Below are 15,815 nucleotides of genomic sequence, written 5' to 3'. Positions count from 1 at the left end.
TAAAAACTTGTAAACATTAAAAACAGAACATATTTTTCCCCCAAAATTGCTAAATCACATGGAACTTTTATGGTCTTTTATAACCATGAAGTGAAAAATAAAAGAAACAGTGTTCAAGGTGAGAGGGAATATATGAAAATTCTGCATAATACTACTTTCTGCATAGCTTCTCTGTGAAATTAAAACTGCTCTAATAAATAAAATCTATGTGAATGAATAAATTACAGAAAACTTCTATCACATAATTCTGCACAGACCATATTGTGCTTCTAGACTAATGTCTATCCTGTGCACCTCTATTTCCTTATTAAAGCTCTGTACCATGTCTTCTCCAAGTGGTTCTTCAGACATTGGAAAATTGGTTTATATTTGTCCTATAATATAATTCAACTAACTTTTATTTTACACCTACTATGGATACCTACTAAAAAACACTGGGTGGCATAGTGCATAACATGTTGGACTACTAACCAGACTGTCAGGGGATTCTAATCCACCAGCAACTTTAAAAGAGAGAGATGGGCAGTTTTCCTCCATAAAGATTTGCAGACTTTGAAATGAGATGGAGGATCTCCTTGAGTTGAAACCAACTCGTAATCAGTAGGGCTTAGATTTGTTTTAGGCTGTATATCAAACATATACCTTTGAAATAGAGAAATTAACACCATTGTTCCTGATTTCAAAGGACTTACAGCCCAGTGCAAGTACAGATGAAAAAAACCAATAAATCACTGGCATCCAGTCACTTCTCACTTACAGCAACCTTCCATGGCGTTTCTGAGGCTGTAAATCTTCACTGGAGGAGACGGTCCGTTGTTCTCCACAAAGCCCTTTCAGTTAGCAGACAGACAAATAAAATGCTACAACTGGGTAGAGACAAGAAAATGAACTTATTACTCAATTGCTGCATCATGGCACTTTAACGAGTATTTCAAAATACAGTAGGTTGCAACAATAATTTATTCTTAGACTTGTGAATCTGCAGGTCAACTGGGGTTTGGCTGGTCTTGGCTTGATTAGGCAGAGTGGCTCTGTTTCAGGCTGTAGGTCAGCTGGGAATGACTCCAAAATGCAGGCTGGCTTCAAATCTGTTCCATGTGTGTTGTCCAGGCCCGAGGTGGAAGGGGAAGCAGCTTCTTTGGGGCATGGTTTTTCATGGCAGATTAAAGGAGTATAAGAAACCAAACCAAACAGGCAACCTTAATGTATTATTTGCTATCATTTTAATATTTACAACAAGCCACATAGTCAAACCCAATATCCATGGAATGGGGTAATATATTCTACCCACTCTAGTACACTGAGGTCACATATAGAGGGAAAGCATGAAGAATTGGAAAACATAATCCTATCTACTATACAAATTATGACAATAAAGTATGAGAACTCCTACAAGAAGAGGATAGTCAAAATTCAGAGGCAGTACAGAGAAATCTCTCATAGTAAGAGTATTTTAATCAGTGTTCTAGCAGAGAAGCAGATCCAAGATGATATATGCAGGTGAGGAAGAGTGGGAGGGAGGGAGAGAGGAGAGAGGAGAGACGATAGATAGATAGATAGATAGATAGATAGATAGATAGATAGATAGATAATAGCAAGAATAGGTAGATGGATAAATGTTGGATGGATGGATGGATGGATAGACTATAGAGAGATTAATAGAGATTTGATACTCGATTTTTATTTGGACATTTATGTAAAGTTATTTTCTCTACATCCAGTGCAAGAGCTTGCAGTCTTCAGGTCAAATGGGCAAGAAAGTAAGAGAGATGTAACATTGGAGGCTTAAGATGAACCTGGAACCTGCAAACATGAACAGGAAGTCTTGATGGTAAAAACATGTTGGTTTTCAACTCTCCTGTGGTGATTTTGTTAATAGAGCTAAACACACAGCTGGCAAAGAATTTAGAGACTCTAAAAGAAGATCAAGGGAGAGGTTGACCTGTCACAGCTCCAGCCACTTGACACAAACAGTATGATTTAGTAGATGAGCAAAAATTTGTATGAGCTAGAGAATGACTGTTGCTTCTCTTCTGCTCTTTAGATCTCTTGTGGCTCCCTCTAAAAAGAAACATACACAAAAAAAATTATGTCATAGACAGGTAGTTAAGCCTACCCAAGTCAATACATGACAAAAGTATCACGACTACTGAAAAAATCCCTAGCTCTAAGAGAGATGCAAATCAACACAACTGTGAGGTATCATCTCACCCCAGTAAGAATAGCAAAATTTAACAGAACAGCAAGCAACAAATGCTGGCAAGGCTGTGATAAAAAACTGGAACCCTTATTCACTGTTGGTGGGAGTGTAAAATGGTGCAACCACTGTGGAAGGCAGTATGGCGCTTTCTCAAAAAGTTGCAAATAGAGATAGGTACCATTTGACCCGGCAATTCCACTACTGCAAGTATACCCCAAAGAGACTATAACTGACATCCAAGCAGATATATGCACACCCATGTTTCTTACAGCTTTGTTCACACAATAGCAAGAAGTTGGAAAAAACCCAGGTGCCCATCAACAAATGAATGGATAGAGAAGCTGTGGTATATTCACACAATGGAATACCATGCTGCATTGAAAAACAAGGAACTCATGCAATATTATTCAAAATGGGTGAGCCTGGAGGACATTATGCTGAGTGAATATCTCAGTCACAAAAGGACAAATAGTGCATGGTGCCACTGTTGTAGAATGGGACTGACATCAGGGTTGGGGTAAGACTGAGAAAAACTGGGTAAATTATGTATACTGCATTGAAACAGATGAGGGAGAGAATAATTTAAAAGCGATATATGATAGGGTATTATAGTTATCACAAGAGTCCAGAATTAAGGGTGCATAGTGGAGTGTACCTGGGGCGGTGGGAGGGGTGCAGGAGGATTGTATACCAAAGAAAGAATTTTTCTTTTACTTTTTCAAAGAAAGGAGCAAACTAGGGGGGTGGGGAATAGGGGGGAAGGCTGGGCAGGGAGAAAAGTGCAAAACTGAATGAATGGAAATCCAAAATCTCTGTAAATGTTCATTAAAATGATTAAAATAATTTTTAAAAAAAGTTAATTGGAAAATACTTTCCAAAAACATAAATCTTTAAGAACAAGCCAATATTAACCAGGAAAGGGAATGGACATTTATATAGGCAAGAAGCATGAGAGAGATAAGTTTCAGGAATATGAGAGATCCTGCTATAGAAACCAAAGATTTCTTTAACTAAATGCCTACATAGCAAAGGAGAGCACAAAGAGAATGAGGGTTATCTTATGAAAAGGGAGTTTGAAGGAATTTCTTATTGAAATAGAACTTGTGCTCCATGACTCTAAGAAATAAGGAATAGCTCTGAATTGGGTGTTTTCAGCAAGTTGTTATTGGTGATGTTATTTGCCACTGAATCAGAGCTGACCCTCCAGTGGGTTTACAGAGGCTGAATATCACACAGGAGGAGATTATGCATCTTTCTCCCACAGAGCAACTAGTGAGTTCAAATCATCTGATTTTGGATTGATAGCACAATTCTTTAACCACTAGGTAATTGTTGTTTTGGTGTGCTGTTGCGTTAGAACCGATCCATACTGATGATCCAGTGGATTTTCAGAGACAGTAAATTTCATGGGAGAAGATTGCTTCTCTTTCTTTTATGGAGCAGCTAATGGATTAGAACCATGAGGGTTTTGGTAGCACGGCATAGCTTCTTACCATTAGGCCAGCAAAGCTCTCCATATCTAGAGAGCAGGAAGATTAAAGTAGGGTTTAAGTTAGCAACCAGTACTTGTCTGTAATCTGTTGTACTTTGTTGATTGTGTTTGTTGTGATGCTGAAAGCTGTGCTGCTAGTTATGTAAGTACTAGCAGCATCCCACATAATGGACTGGTTTCAGTCAATCTTCCAAAGGCAAATAGACGAGAAAAAAAGATGCTACACTGTGTTTCCAAAGATTATCCAGTGAAAAGCCTTATATGGATCTCAAAAGAATATTGTCAGATTAGCTTGCTTCAATCACATCATTAGGAGAAATTAGTTACCAGAAGAAGACAATTGATTTGGTAAAGCAGACATCTGGTAAAGGTGAGGGAGACTGTCAGTGAAATGGATTGGCACAATAGCCACTATAGACTCAAAAGGGCCAGAGGTCATGAGGGTGATACAGAACTGAGAGATTTTTTCCTCCCTCTTGTACATAGGTTACCATGACTTGGGGTAACTTGGACAATAGATATCTACCTTTATTTAGAGTTAATAAAGAAGCTGCGTTGGTAAAGAAGCAGTTGGAAGAAGTGATAGTTATTTTTGTGTTAAAAAATAGACATGTTTCACTATGGTCTCAAAGCCCAATTTCATTTCTGTGCTGTGATTGTAGTTTATGTTTAGATGAGGAGATATGGCTTACCTGTCAGCTACCAGCTGCTGAAGCTATTTTTCCTTCTCATTGGCATATTCAGAAAGGACTCTCAAACATTTAGAGTTGTAGAAATTACATTAAATGTCCATTGCTTACTATGTCAAATGTAGAGTCCTTTGCCTGGCTTTCAGTATTCTATGTGTGTTCTCATTATTTTAGGGTCTTTAATTTCCACATATTTGTCAATAATTATTCTGGGTTTTTTTTTCAGATATTCTCACCACATGATTATACTTAAATTTTCCACAGACTATTTGGAATATCCTTATACTTTCCATTGAGTGAAAATATCCCATTCAAGATCTCTGCAAGCCCTGTACCATCATGAGTATCTCTGGTTAATCCAGCTTGCTCTGATCATTTGTTTCTTGTACTTTTTAACACCATCACTGTAGATAGTGTATTGCTTTTTTGTTTTGTAGATGTGAGTTCTATCTTTGTAATTTGATTGTGCATTCCTTAAGAGTGCAGACCATGTCTACTACCTCTTTTGGATTTTCCATAGTGCTTAACTCAATTTTAGCTACCTAATGCTGTGGTTGTTCAAAGTGTAGCTTCTCTGTTTCATCAGTTTTATTTATTTCTTTAAACTGGGCCCATCATATGAGGACATTATACTATTACCTCTGTTACTGAAAATATGTCTTCTATTTTTCAGAACAGAGCAAGGGAACACTGCATGGTTCAAAATTGGGAAGGGTGTATGCCAGGGATGCATCCTATCTCCATACCTCTTCAACCTATATGCAGAACAGATTATCCGGGAGGCTGGGCTCTATGAGGAGAAATGTGGGGTCAGGATTGGTGGGCAATTTATCAACCATCTGCGCTATGCGGATGACAAAACCCTGCTTGCTGAAACTGAGGAGGACCTGAAGCACCTGCTGCAGAGTGTCAAGGACTGCAGCCTGCAATATGGATTGAGGCTCAATGTCAAGAAGACAAAGATTCTCACCACTGGACCAATCGGCAGCATCAGGATGGATGGTGAAGAGATTGAGATTGTACACAGCTTTAGTTTGCTTGGCTCCATAGTCAACAGTCTTGGCACCAGCAGCCAGGAAATTAAAAGGTGCATTGCCATGGGAAAGTCTGCTGTTAGGGACCTCTCCAAAGTGCTGAAGAGCAGTGGTGTCTCTCTGGAGACTAAGGTGCGTCTGATACAGGCCATGGTCTTCGCAATCACCTGTTATGCATCAGAGAGTTGGACAATGACCAAGGAGGATAGAAGGAGAACTGATGCCTTTGAGCTGTGGTGCTGGAGAAGAGTATTGAGAATACCATGGACTGCTAGGAAAACAAATAGATTTGTCCTGAAGAGGGTTGAACCGGGTGGCTCCTTGGAGGCAAGGATTCTGAGGCTCCGTCTAACTTACTTCGGACATGTAGTGAGGAGAGACCGGTCCTTGGAGAGGGACATCATGCTTGGGAGGGTGGAGGGACGGCGCAGGAGAGGAAGGCCCTCTATGAGGTGGATTGATTCAGTGACTGGGATAATTGGGATGGGAGTGTCAGAGACAGTGCGATTGGCACAGGACAGAGCGGAGTTTAGGGCTGTTGTACATAGGGTCGCTATGAGTCGCAGGCAACTCGACGGCACATAACAACAACAACATTTTTTGATGTTTTCATCCATGCAGCCATGTAGTCATTCAGCCAGGAAGTGTAATCGAAAACACTTGTTTTTGTGCTTGGTGTTTTGGTGTTCACACCAAATCCTATACGTGAAGCAGGAACTAGTCTAGGGAAGGGGTATGGGAGAGATTTGCTTACATAGAAAACAGCTTGAGTAAAAAACACAGAGGCCTGAGAGATTATATACTTGAGGAACTAAAAAATTTATGTAATGCAAAGAGCATTATGAAGCAGGAGAGAAAACCCGAGAGATGAGGTTGGAAGTATTGGTCTTGTGAGTCATGCTACATGGCTTTCACTTTGCCTGAAGGACTCGGGGAAAGCCTTTGATGGGTTCCAAAGAGGAGACAACTCTGACCTAATTTAGAAACTAGAGAAATAGCTCTAGGTGAAATGTGTAAAATGGATTGGAGCCAACAGACTAGAGATTGAAAGACTTCTTAGCAGCTACGTTGTTTTGTTATGTACCATCAAGTCAGAACTAATCCATAGCAGACCATTCAGCAGGTTTTCAGAGACAGTAAATAGTGCAAGAGGAGACTATCCAACTTTCCTATGAGGCAACTGGTGGATTTGAACTGGGTACCTTTGTGTTGGCAAAACAATTCCTTTCCCTAAGCCACAAGAGATCCCTTAGAAACTATAGTGGTGATTTTAGACAATATAGAAGTAGGTTAATTCTCAAGAAAGTGTTATTCAAATGACTTTTATTGTACATTGAGAAAGTTCCACTCACAAGGATTCTTGTTCATGTCTATTAATATTCATCAAAGTATGCTTTTGTTATGGAATTGAAAATGGACATAACATTTGAGAATGTGGGTGCTGATTGCATGGGTGTGTCCAATTTGTGACTGTTTCATAAATTTCACACTTATCTGTAAATGTATGACAGTGCATTTTAAAACTATAAAAACAATTGATCTGAGAAATTTTACCCAAGTCTAGAATTTATGATTCCTTATAACTTTTGAAAATCTTACCTTGAAAAATTCACAAATATCTTCAAAATCTACTTTGACTGTTGCTGTTTTGTTCTACTTTTATACTTTCCTGTTCAGTCACCTATACCATCCAAGCCACACACATTTTTTTCACTTACGTTTTTAAAATTATTGGTTTGCTTACACAGTTCGCATGCATTGTGTTTCACACTATCCCTCATTCAAATTGTATTTCATACAATTATTCCCATGTTTTATAAAATTAATCACCATTAAACTATTACCACCATTACCCTGTATTTCCATATATCCACTGGATCTTTCTCATTTTCTTTACCCTCTCCCTCCACTTACCAAGTTGTATGACCCAATGATTCCCCCTGTCCATTCTTACCCCTCTGCTTGTACCTTCCCATCCCTTGCATCACATTTTACTAGTTATTGTTCTATTTCTACAATAATTGTCTTATGCAGTATTTGTCTTTATAAGACTGAGTTAGTTCACTCAGCATAATGCTCTCCATTTTCTTCCAAGTCGTAAAGTAATTTTCCAAATCATTGTTCCTGAGTGCTGCCTAATATTCCATCTTGTGCATGTACCATAATTTCTCAATCCATTCAGTTGTGGTTGAACATTTAGATGTTTTCCATATTCTCGTGATGGTGAGTAATGTTGCTATGAACACTGGTGTAAAAATCTCCATTTGTGTGTCAGTTCTAATTTCCATGGAGTATATTCCTAGCAGTGGAATAGCTGAGTCATATGGAATTTCTCTGTTGAGGTTTTTGAGGAAACCTCACCTCACACTATCTTTCAGAGTGGTTGTACCATTTTACAATCCCACCAACAGTGTATGAGAGTTTCTATCTCTTTGCATCCTCTCTAACATTTATTGCTTACTGTCCTGTTAAACTTTATTGCTGCTACTGTGGTGAGATGGTATCTTATTGTGGTTTTGATTTGCATCTTTCTTATTGCCAGTGATTTTGAGCATTTCTTCATGCCACACATTATGTCTAAATTTTGCATTAGAAGGGATGGTAAAGAGTGGTGGTATTTGTGGTTTGGGTTTTTGTTTGTTTGTTTGTTTTGTTTTGTTTCCTTTCCTTTTCTTGTATCTCAGAAACCAGAGCAATCAGCTAATGTTTAACTTGGTTCAAGTGCAAGCAAAGATTGATACCTGAGAAACCTCTAGGATCTACTTTTTCCTTCCATTTTCTTGGACATTATACTTGCACAGAAATAGCCTTCCTCCTTTTAAAACAAGGCTGCCTTGTACAGGTTTTGCATTTATCCCTGATTGATTTTTCAGAAGTTCTTTGAAAGTCCCTGCCTCTTTTTTATACTATCTTGATTTTTATTTAGCATCCAAACAAATATTTCATTGTGTAATATATGACAAGACAGCTAATAGTTTTAAGTGCATATGCTTTATCTTTCCAACTAAATCTAAGCCCTTTTGAAATATGTTTTTGGTCTGCTCTGTTACTCTAGCATTTCCCCTGCTTTCTACTCAATTGTTGGGTTTCCCCTGAAGTTCTGGCCTTAACTCATTTTTTGTTTGTCACCTAAACATTGTTCTTGGATGATCTCATACACTGCAGGATTTCTGACTTCCTCCTCTACTTTGAAGTTTTGCCTATAGGCATCTCAAACTCAGCTTATCCTCAATGGAATAAGTTATCTTCCCTACCAAGCCTGTTTTGCCTGTATTGGTTCCCATCTCATTTGCAAGTTTATTTTATAATTTACCACATTGTCCATGTTAGAAATGTTGGAATTTTCTCCAACTGTCCACATAATTAATCTACCACTCAAACTATCTTTTGATATTTCTTAACTTCTCTGTGCAACTACTTTCTAGGCTTTTCCTAATCTCACTAATTCCTAATATCCTCCATGGTGCAATGAAGATGATAATGTTGATTTGTTGGGTTGCTCTGACAATTGAGAGGTTTTATCATAAGTACAATGTCTCACACATATTTGCCAAATGGACAGTAGCCAATAGATAGAAGAACTTCGTGTATAGCCCTCATCAAGTCTTAACTATGTAAGTATTCCCCCAACACTTGCTCTTATTCCACACAACCCTTTATCTTTAGGTCATGATCATTGCAGAAGCCAGAATTATCATTGTTGGGCCACAGTACCTTTAAAACCTCCCATGGTCTTAGAAGATCCCATTCATGTACGTTATCTTCTCCTGGTTGTAGGTTTTCCAGGATACTGGGAAGACTGTTTATGTTGTGGATTAGGACTTCTAGTGTTGTTCCTAGCTTTTCTGTAATGAAGTTTATAGTCCTTGGTTTTAGTCCTAGGTCCATGATCCACCTTGAGTTGGTTTTTGTGTATGGAGTGAGGTGTGGGTCTTGCTTGAGTCTTTTGCAGATATTTTTCCAACTTTGCCAACATCATTTGTTAAAAAGGCTGTCGTTTCCCCACTTCACTGATTTCATTTCCTTGTCAAAAATCAGTTGACCATAGATAGATGGGTTGATCTCTGGATTCTCAATTCGATTCCATTGATCTATGTGTCTTTCATTGTATCAGTACCATGCTGTCTTTACCACTACGGCAGTGTAGTAGGATTTGAAATCAGGGAGTGAGATACCTCCTACCATTCTTCTATAATTTGTATCTTCTAGGTTACAACACTTCCATGATACATCTTCAAGGATATGAACATGTACGGCTAAGCACAATTGATAACAGTGCATCTAAATTCCAAAATCAATCTCCATAATAGTCTATGTGTTTCCTACTGCCAAAAGGGGACCTTCACCCTGAAACCCACAGCGTCCCTTTTCAGCAGGAAGTAGCTAAGAGAATATGCCATCTCCTTTTCCTTATGAATCAGGGTGAAATCTCTCTCAGGGAGGAGTGATAGGGAATGGCAAGGGACACACTGACAAAGGAGATAAATCAGAACTGGCTTTGACAAGCACTGTGGCAATTGGACAATTAAAACAGACATGGGCGGGGGGAAAGAAAAACAAACTGGGGATGAGGGTGGAGAAAACAGTGCAACAATGAATGAATGAAAACCCCAAATCTCTGTAAATGTTCATTAAAACTAATAAAACTTAATAAAAAAACCAATATTGTAATTAAAAAAAAATAAAATAAAACCTCCCATGGTTCCTCTTGTCCTTGCCTTTAGCATGGAATGCAGTGTCCCTCCTTGCTCAGCTTCAGATTTCTCTCTACCTTATCTCAATTACCCTTTAGGCCTCTAGGAATGTAACAACTATATTCTATTGAAGATAGTGATTTAATCATGGTCCTGGAGCATTTTTCCTATGCATACACACTGTTGTGTTGTTACCGTTGTCATTATGTGCTGTGGAATTGAAATTGCTCATAGCTGACCCTCCAGTGAGTTTTCAGAGGCAATAAATTACACTGGAGGAGATTGACCATCCTTCTAATGCTGATGGATTCAAGCCTTACACCTTTGGGTTGGCCACACAGCTCCTTACTACTAGGCCACCAGAGTTCCCAGTGCACACTATATCAATACTAATATGTGCAAATATATGCAATAGGAACAGAGAAGTTAAAGTTATATCTAGTGGTAGTCCTGCCATGTAAAGCAAAACCAAATTAAATCCATTTTTTACATTAAGAAATTTTGTATGATCTTACTCAATTCCTTTTAAGAGTTATGAAAAAAAATTGGAAAGAAATAATGATAATGGTTCCACAACATGGTGGATATACTTAGTGTCACTGAATGGAATATGTAACAGTTTCTGAAATAGCAATAAATAAATGAATAACATCTATTAGCAAACATCTATTAAATAGGAGAAAGAGATATCAGTCTAATTTCATAAAGAATATATTTTAGAAATATATTTTAGGCCTAGATTCTCTTTCTAAAGAAGCAAAACCAGTAGGGTTGTAGAATACATACATCTATATGTATGTGTATATATTTAGAGGGAGACGTTGTTGTTAGGTGTTTTCTAGTCAAATATGACTCATATAGCCCCTCCTAAAACAGCTAATCTGAAACTTATCCTATTCTGTGTCAACCTCATCATCTCTGAAATACCTGAGATCGTTGTCACAGTCACTGTGACAATTAGTGTTGTTGAGGGTCTTCCTCTCTCTTTTTCTGACCTTCCACCCTTTCAAGCATGATGTTCATTTCCAAGGAACAGCCCCTTCTAATAACATGCCCAAAATATGTGTGAAGAAATTGCAATATCTTCATCTCTAAGGAGAACTCTGGCAGCACTGTCTCCAAAATTGTCCTTTTGGAAATCCATGGGACAATTAGTACTCTTCTCAAATACATCTCAAAGGAATCATTTTTTTCTTCTGTCATACTTATTCATTGTCCAGCTCTAAGATGAATAGGAATTAATTGAAAAGACCGTGACTTACATTAGGTTCACCTTTGTCTTCAAACTGACAACCTTGCTCTTCGACAGTTTGGAGAAGTCCCTGACCGCATATCTTTCCAGTTCAACACATCTTTTGATTTCCTAACTATTAGTACCCAGACTGATGATTGTGAATCCAAGTCAGATGAAATAATTGACATTACTACATTTTCTCCTTCTCTCTTGATGTCAATGATGAAGATTTTTTACTTCTTTATTTTGTAATCCATTCTGAAGGCTGTAGTCCTTGATATTTTGCAGCAATTACTTCAAGTCATCTTTAATTTCAGCAAGCAAGGTTGTGTCATCTGCATAATGCAGACTGGTGATGAGTTTTCTCTGATCCTGATGCCACATTTTTGCCCAAAGTCAAGCCTCTCAAATTATTTTCTCAGCATACAGATTGAATAGGTATGAAGAAAGGATATAGCTTGAATGGATATCTGTCTTGATTTAAACCAAGTAGTATTCCTTTGCTGTGTTCAGACAATAGCTTCTTGGTCTAGGTATAGGTTTTACATGAGTACAGACTGGTAAGCATGTCCGGGACTGCATCTGTAAACTGAAACATGTCAACTGGTGTCCTACCAATGCCTGAGGCCTTATTTTTTTGCTAATGCTTCAATCTAGCTTTAACATCTTCTTTCATTCCCTTTGGCTCTTTATCATATGCTACTCCCTGAAACATTTCAGTGTTGACCAATTATTTTTGGTACAATGACTCTGTGTGTTTTTCCTCTATTTTCTTTTGACACTTCCTGTATCATTCAAGATTTTTCCCATAGAATCTCTTAGCATTACGATTCAAGGCTATAATTTATTTTTTGGTCCTTTCAGGTTCAGGAATGCCAAACAAGTTCTTCCTTGTTTATTCTCTGACTCTAGCTCTTTGCACAATCTGTTATACTACTTTGCTTTTTCTTCTCTAGTTGCCTTTTGGGATCTGTTAATTTTTCTTTGGCATCTCTTCCCTTTGTTTTAGCTTCTCAATTCTCTAGTGCAATTTTTATAGTCTCTTCTGACTTCCATTTTGATAGCTATCAAGCATGATCTATTGAAAAGAGATGACTTAAAACTCATTGCCATTGAATAAGAATGAACTCGTGCTTGACCTTTCAGTGAGTTTTATAAATGCTTCTCTGGTATAGTTGAACCACGAGGAAAGTGTCCCTGTTGGGTTATGGATATCTCTGTCTCTCCCAGGTTCTAAATAATTCTAAATAATCGTTGAGCTTGATATTTCTAATCTATCTTTCACAGGCCTAGTCAAAGAGACTAGGTAACTGAACCAGAAAAATGTTTCACAAAGAAATCCAGCCATTTATCAAATGTTTACTATGTACATGCCATGGGCCTATGAAAACCTGTTGGAGGATTAGCTATGAGTTGGTTCTGACTTAATAGTACGTAACAAAAATAATAAATTATATGCCACACATAATCTTAAAATGGGGATAAATCAGGTTAAGCGCCTTCTTTCATTAATCTTGGGTTAAATGGAGCAAACTGACAATATAAAAGGAAATTATTTCATTTCAAAGAGTAATATAATGACTAACAGTGAACTACAAACATTCTATAAGAGCTGCAAATTTGTTCTTAAAATTATAAAACCATCTTTCTCAAGAATAAAGATATAAAATGACTTTAACTAGGCTATGTGTCATTCATCCTTTTCATTACATCTCTAATTTGGACCCCACTTGCAGTCAGGAATCCTAATCTAGTCCCATGGTCTTTTTTACACATTGCCGCACACTTTTAAATTGACGGCCATGCTTAGAAACACATTTGCCGTCATTTGTGGCAACGTGTTAAGGTTGTGTTATAGAAAGATTCCCTAGGATCAAAACTTGGAAAAATTAGATCCTCAAATGTACAAATCTGTTGTTTGAATCGTACTTAACTCAATAGCACCTAAAAATAACAAGTGTACTAAACTCTGAACCCACATTTAGGGGGAATAAAAAATGGTCAAATGCCATATATTAAATTAGCAATAATAAACAAATTCTGTTTCTGTGTAAATGTCAATGCCTAATTTATGAGGAGCTCTGGTGGCCTAATAAGTAGAGGTTTCGCCTTTAACTTAAACAACAGTCCTCTGGTGGTTTGAATTCACCAGAGACTCTAGGCAAAAGATGGATTCTTTCTTTCTATGCCTGGAAACCCATGGGGGTGGGAATGGTCTATTATCAGTCAGTTCTGACTTTGGCAGCAATGAGTTGAGATGAATTTATGTATGTTCTCAAGACTTCCCATCTGATGGAAAATGGGCCTTGACAAAACATTGGACAAAAAAAAAAAATTACCACACAACTGTGAAAGATTTTTTTTTTTTTGTTAAGTCATAAGAGTTCACAAACAAGGCTAATTAGTGTATCAAAGAGACTTGTTGTACTTGTCTACATTCATGGGAAATATTTTGCTTTCTTCCCTTTAACTCACTTTTCTTTCTGAAGGCAATCCTTGATGTCTCTTTCATAGCCCTTTTAATTATAGTCAATAATCATTATTATTTTTTTATAATAATACCTCTTAAATTTATCTAGTGCCTATTTTCGAGTGGCTTCTTGGAGTTCTAAGTACTTTTTAGTTTATTATTTATATCTACTTATTGACAAATATGACACTCTGTAATTTTAAGGAGCTTCACAATTATTCTTGCTAATTATTCATCCCAACGCCCCCTTCACCCTAATGAACATCTTCACCTTGACAGTCATTGCAGATACAGCTTGAAGAAGGAAGGTCCATTTGGAACATAGGGCCCATGGGTTTGTTCTTAGGGTCCTATGGATTCTGAAGTGTGACTTGGACATCATTTTTGAGAGCTCATGTACATTTGAGTCCTCATGTTACATAGTTCCTCAGATTACCATCAAACCCTTTCTTCACTACAGCTGCTGAGGTTTTACTTTAAACCAGCTGTCAGTTTTGTGTTTCATGTTGTGATTTGTGAGGCCTGTGGCCTTTTGCCTTTAGAGGTTTTCTCGCATCAAGACAGGAGGGAGCCAGGGCGCCTGGGAGAACAGGACTGTATTTTGCCGACTAGCTTCCTACTGCTTTCCCAGGGTTGTACAAATAGCTAAAGGTGTGGCTGTTAAAGGAAAGCTTGGAGATTTGAGTTCACCCAGAGGTCCCTCAAACAATCTGGTGGTGTAATCCTTAACGTATTGTATTGCGAGCTGAAAATCCATTTGTCAGCAACACTTAAAATCTACTAGAGGCCTATAGGAGAAAAATAGACCGTCTCATCATTTTATGTTTTCAGCCTTGGAAACCTGATTGAAAAGCGACTATTAGTCAAAATCAATTAAATGAGTGAATTTGTATTTAAGGAGAGGTGACTTGGGGGGAAAATCATGGCTATATACTTCTGAAAAATTAGCAATTGAAAACTGTGAAGAATGGCTCTACTCTGATGCACGTGAATTGTGTTTTGAGTTGGGTGTTTCCATAATGTTACGCTAGGCTCTCTACTCCTTCTTTGTCTCCATGATATTTATGGAGATCTTTCCTCTGAGGCTAGCAACACTGGATTGAAGAATTTTCTGTCTTCTACTCATTATCAGAATGATAGCAAGATTGGGTGGAAATTTAGTCTTGCTCACTCTTAACTATCAAACTTGACTCAGCACCACCATATGTCATGTATATTGTTGTTAGGTGCTGTCTAGCTGAGTACAGCTCATAGCGACAATATGAAAAACAGATCTGAATCCTGTCCTATCCTGAGCCATTTTCATAATCTCTGACACACTCATGCCCATTGCTGCAGTCACTATGTCAATCCACCTGGTTAAGGGTCTGTCTCTTTTTTACCTTTCCTCTACCTTTCCAAGCATGATGTCACTTTCCAAGGAATAACTTCTCCTAACAATATGCCCAAAATAGGGAAAATGAAGTTTTATCATCTTTGACTCCAATGAGTAGTCTTGTTTTACATTCTCCAAGACATATCTGATTGTTCTTTTAGGAGTCCATGGGATTTTGAGCACTCTTCTCCAACACCACAGTCCAAAGATGTCAATTCTTCTTTTGTCATACTTACTCTTTGTCCAACTCACAGAGGCATAGCAAGTGATTTAAAAAACCATGGTTGAATCAGGCACACCTCAGTCCTCAGACTGACAAAATTGTCTTTCAATAGTGTGGAGAGGTCCCTGACTGCAGACTTTCCCAGTGCAATACATCTCCTACTCTCCTGACTGGTACCAACTGTATTGACCATGGATCCAAATAAGATGAGGCTGTTGTTGTTGACAGTCTCAATATTTTCTCTGTCTATCAGTTGCTGTAATCAAGGATGCTTTGGGCAGAATATTAAATGATCCAGGAAGTATAAAGAAGATGGAAGGAATATACTGAGTCATTATATAGAAAGGAATTGGCAGATACAGAGGAATTTAAAGAAATAACATATGAGCAAGAGCCTATGGTGA

This window comes from Elephantulus edwardii, unplaced genomic scaffold, assembly GCF_000299155.1.
Source record: "Elephantulus edwardii isolate Elephantulus edwardi_28Jun2011 unplaced genomic scaffold, EleEdw1.0 scaffold00105, whole genome shotgun sequence".
Lineage (NCBI taxonomy): Eukaryota > Metazoa > Chordata > Mammalia > Macroscelidea > Macroscelididae > Elephantulus > Elephantulus edwardii.
This window is presented reverse-complemented; position numbering follows the sequence as displayed.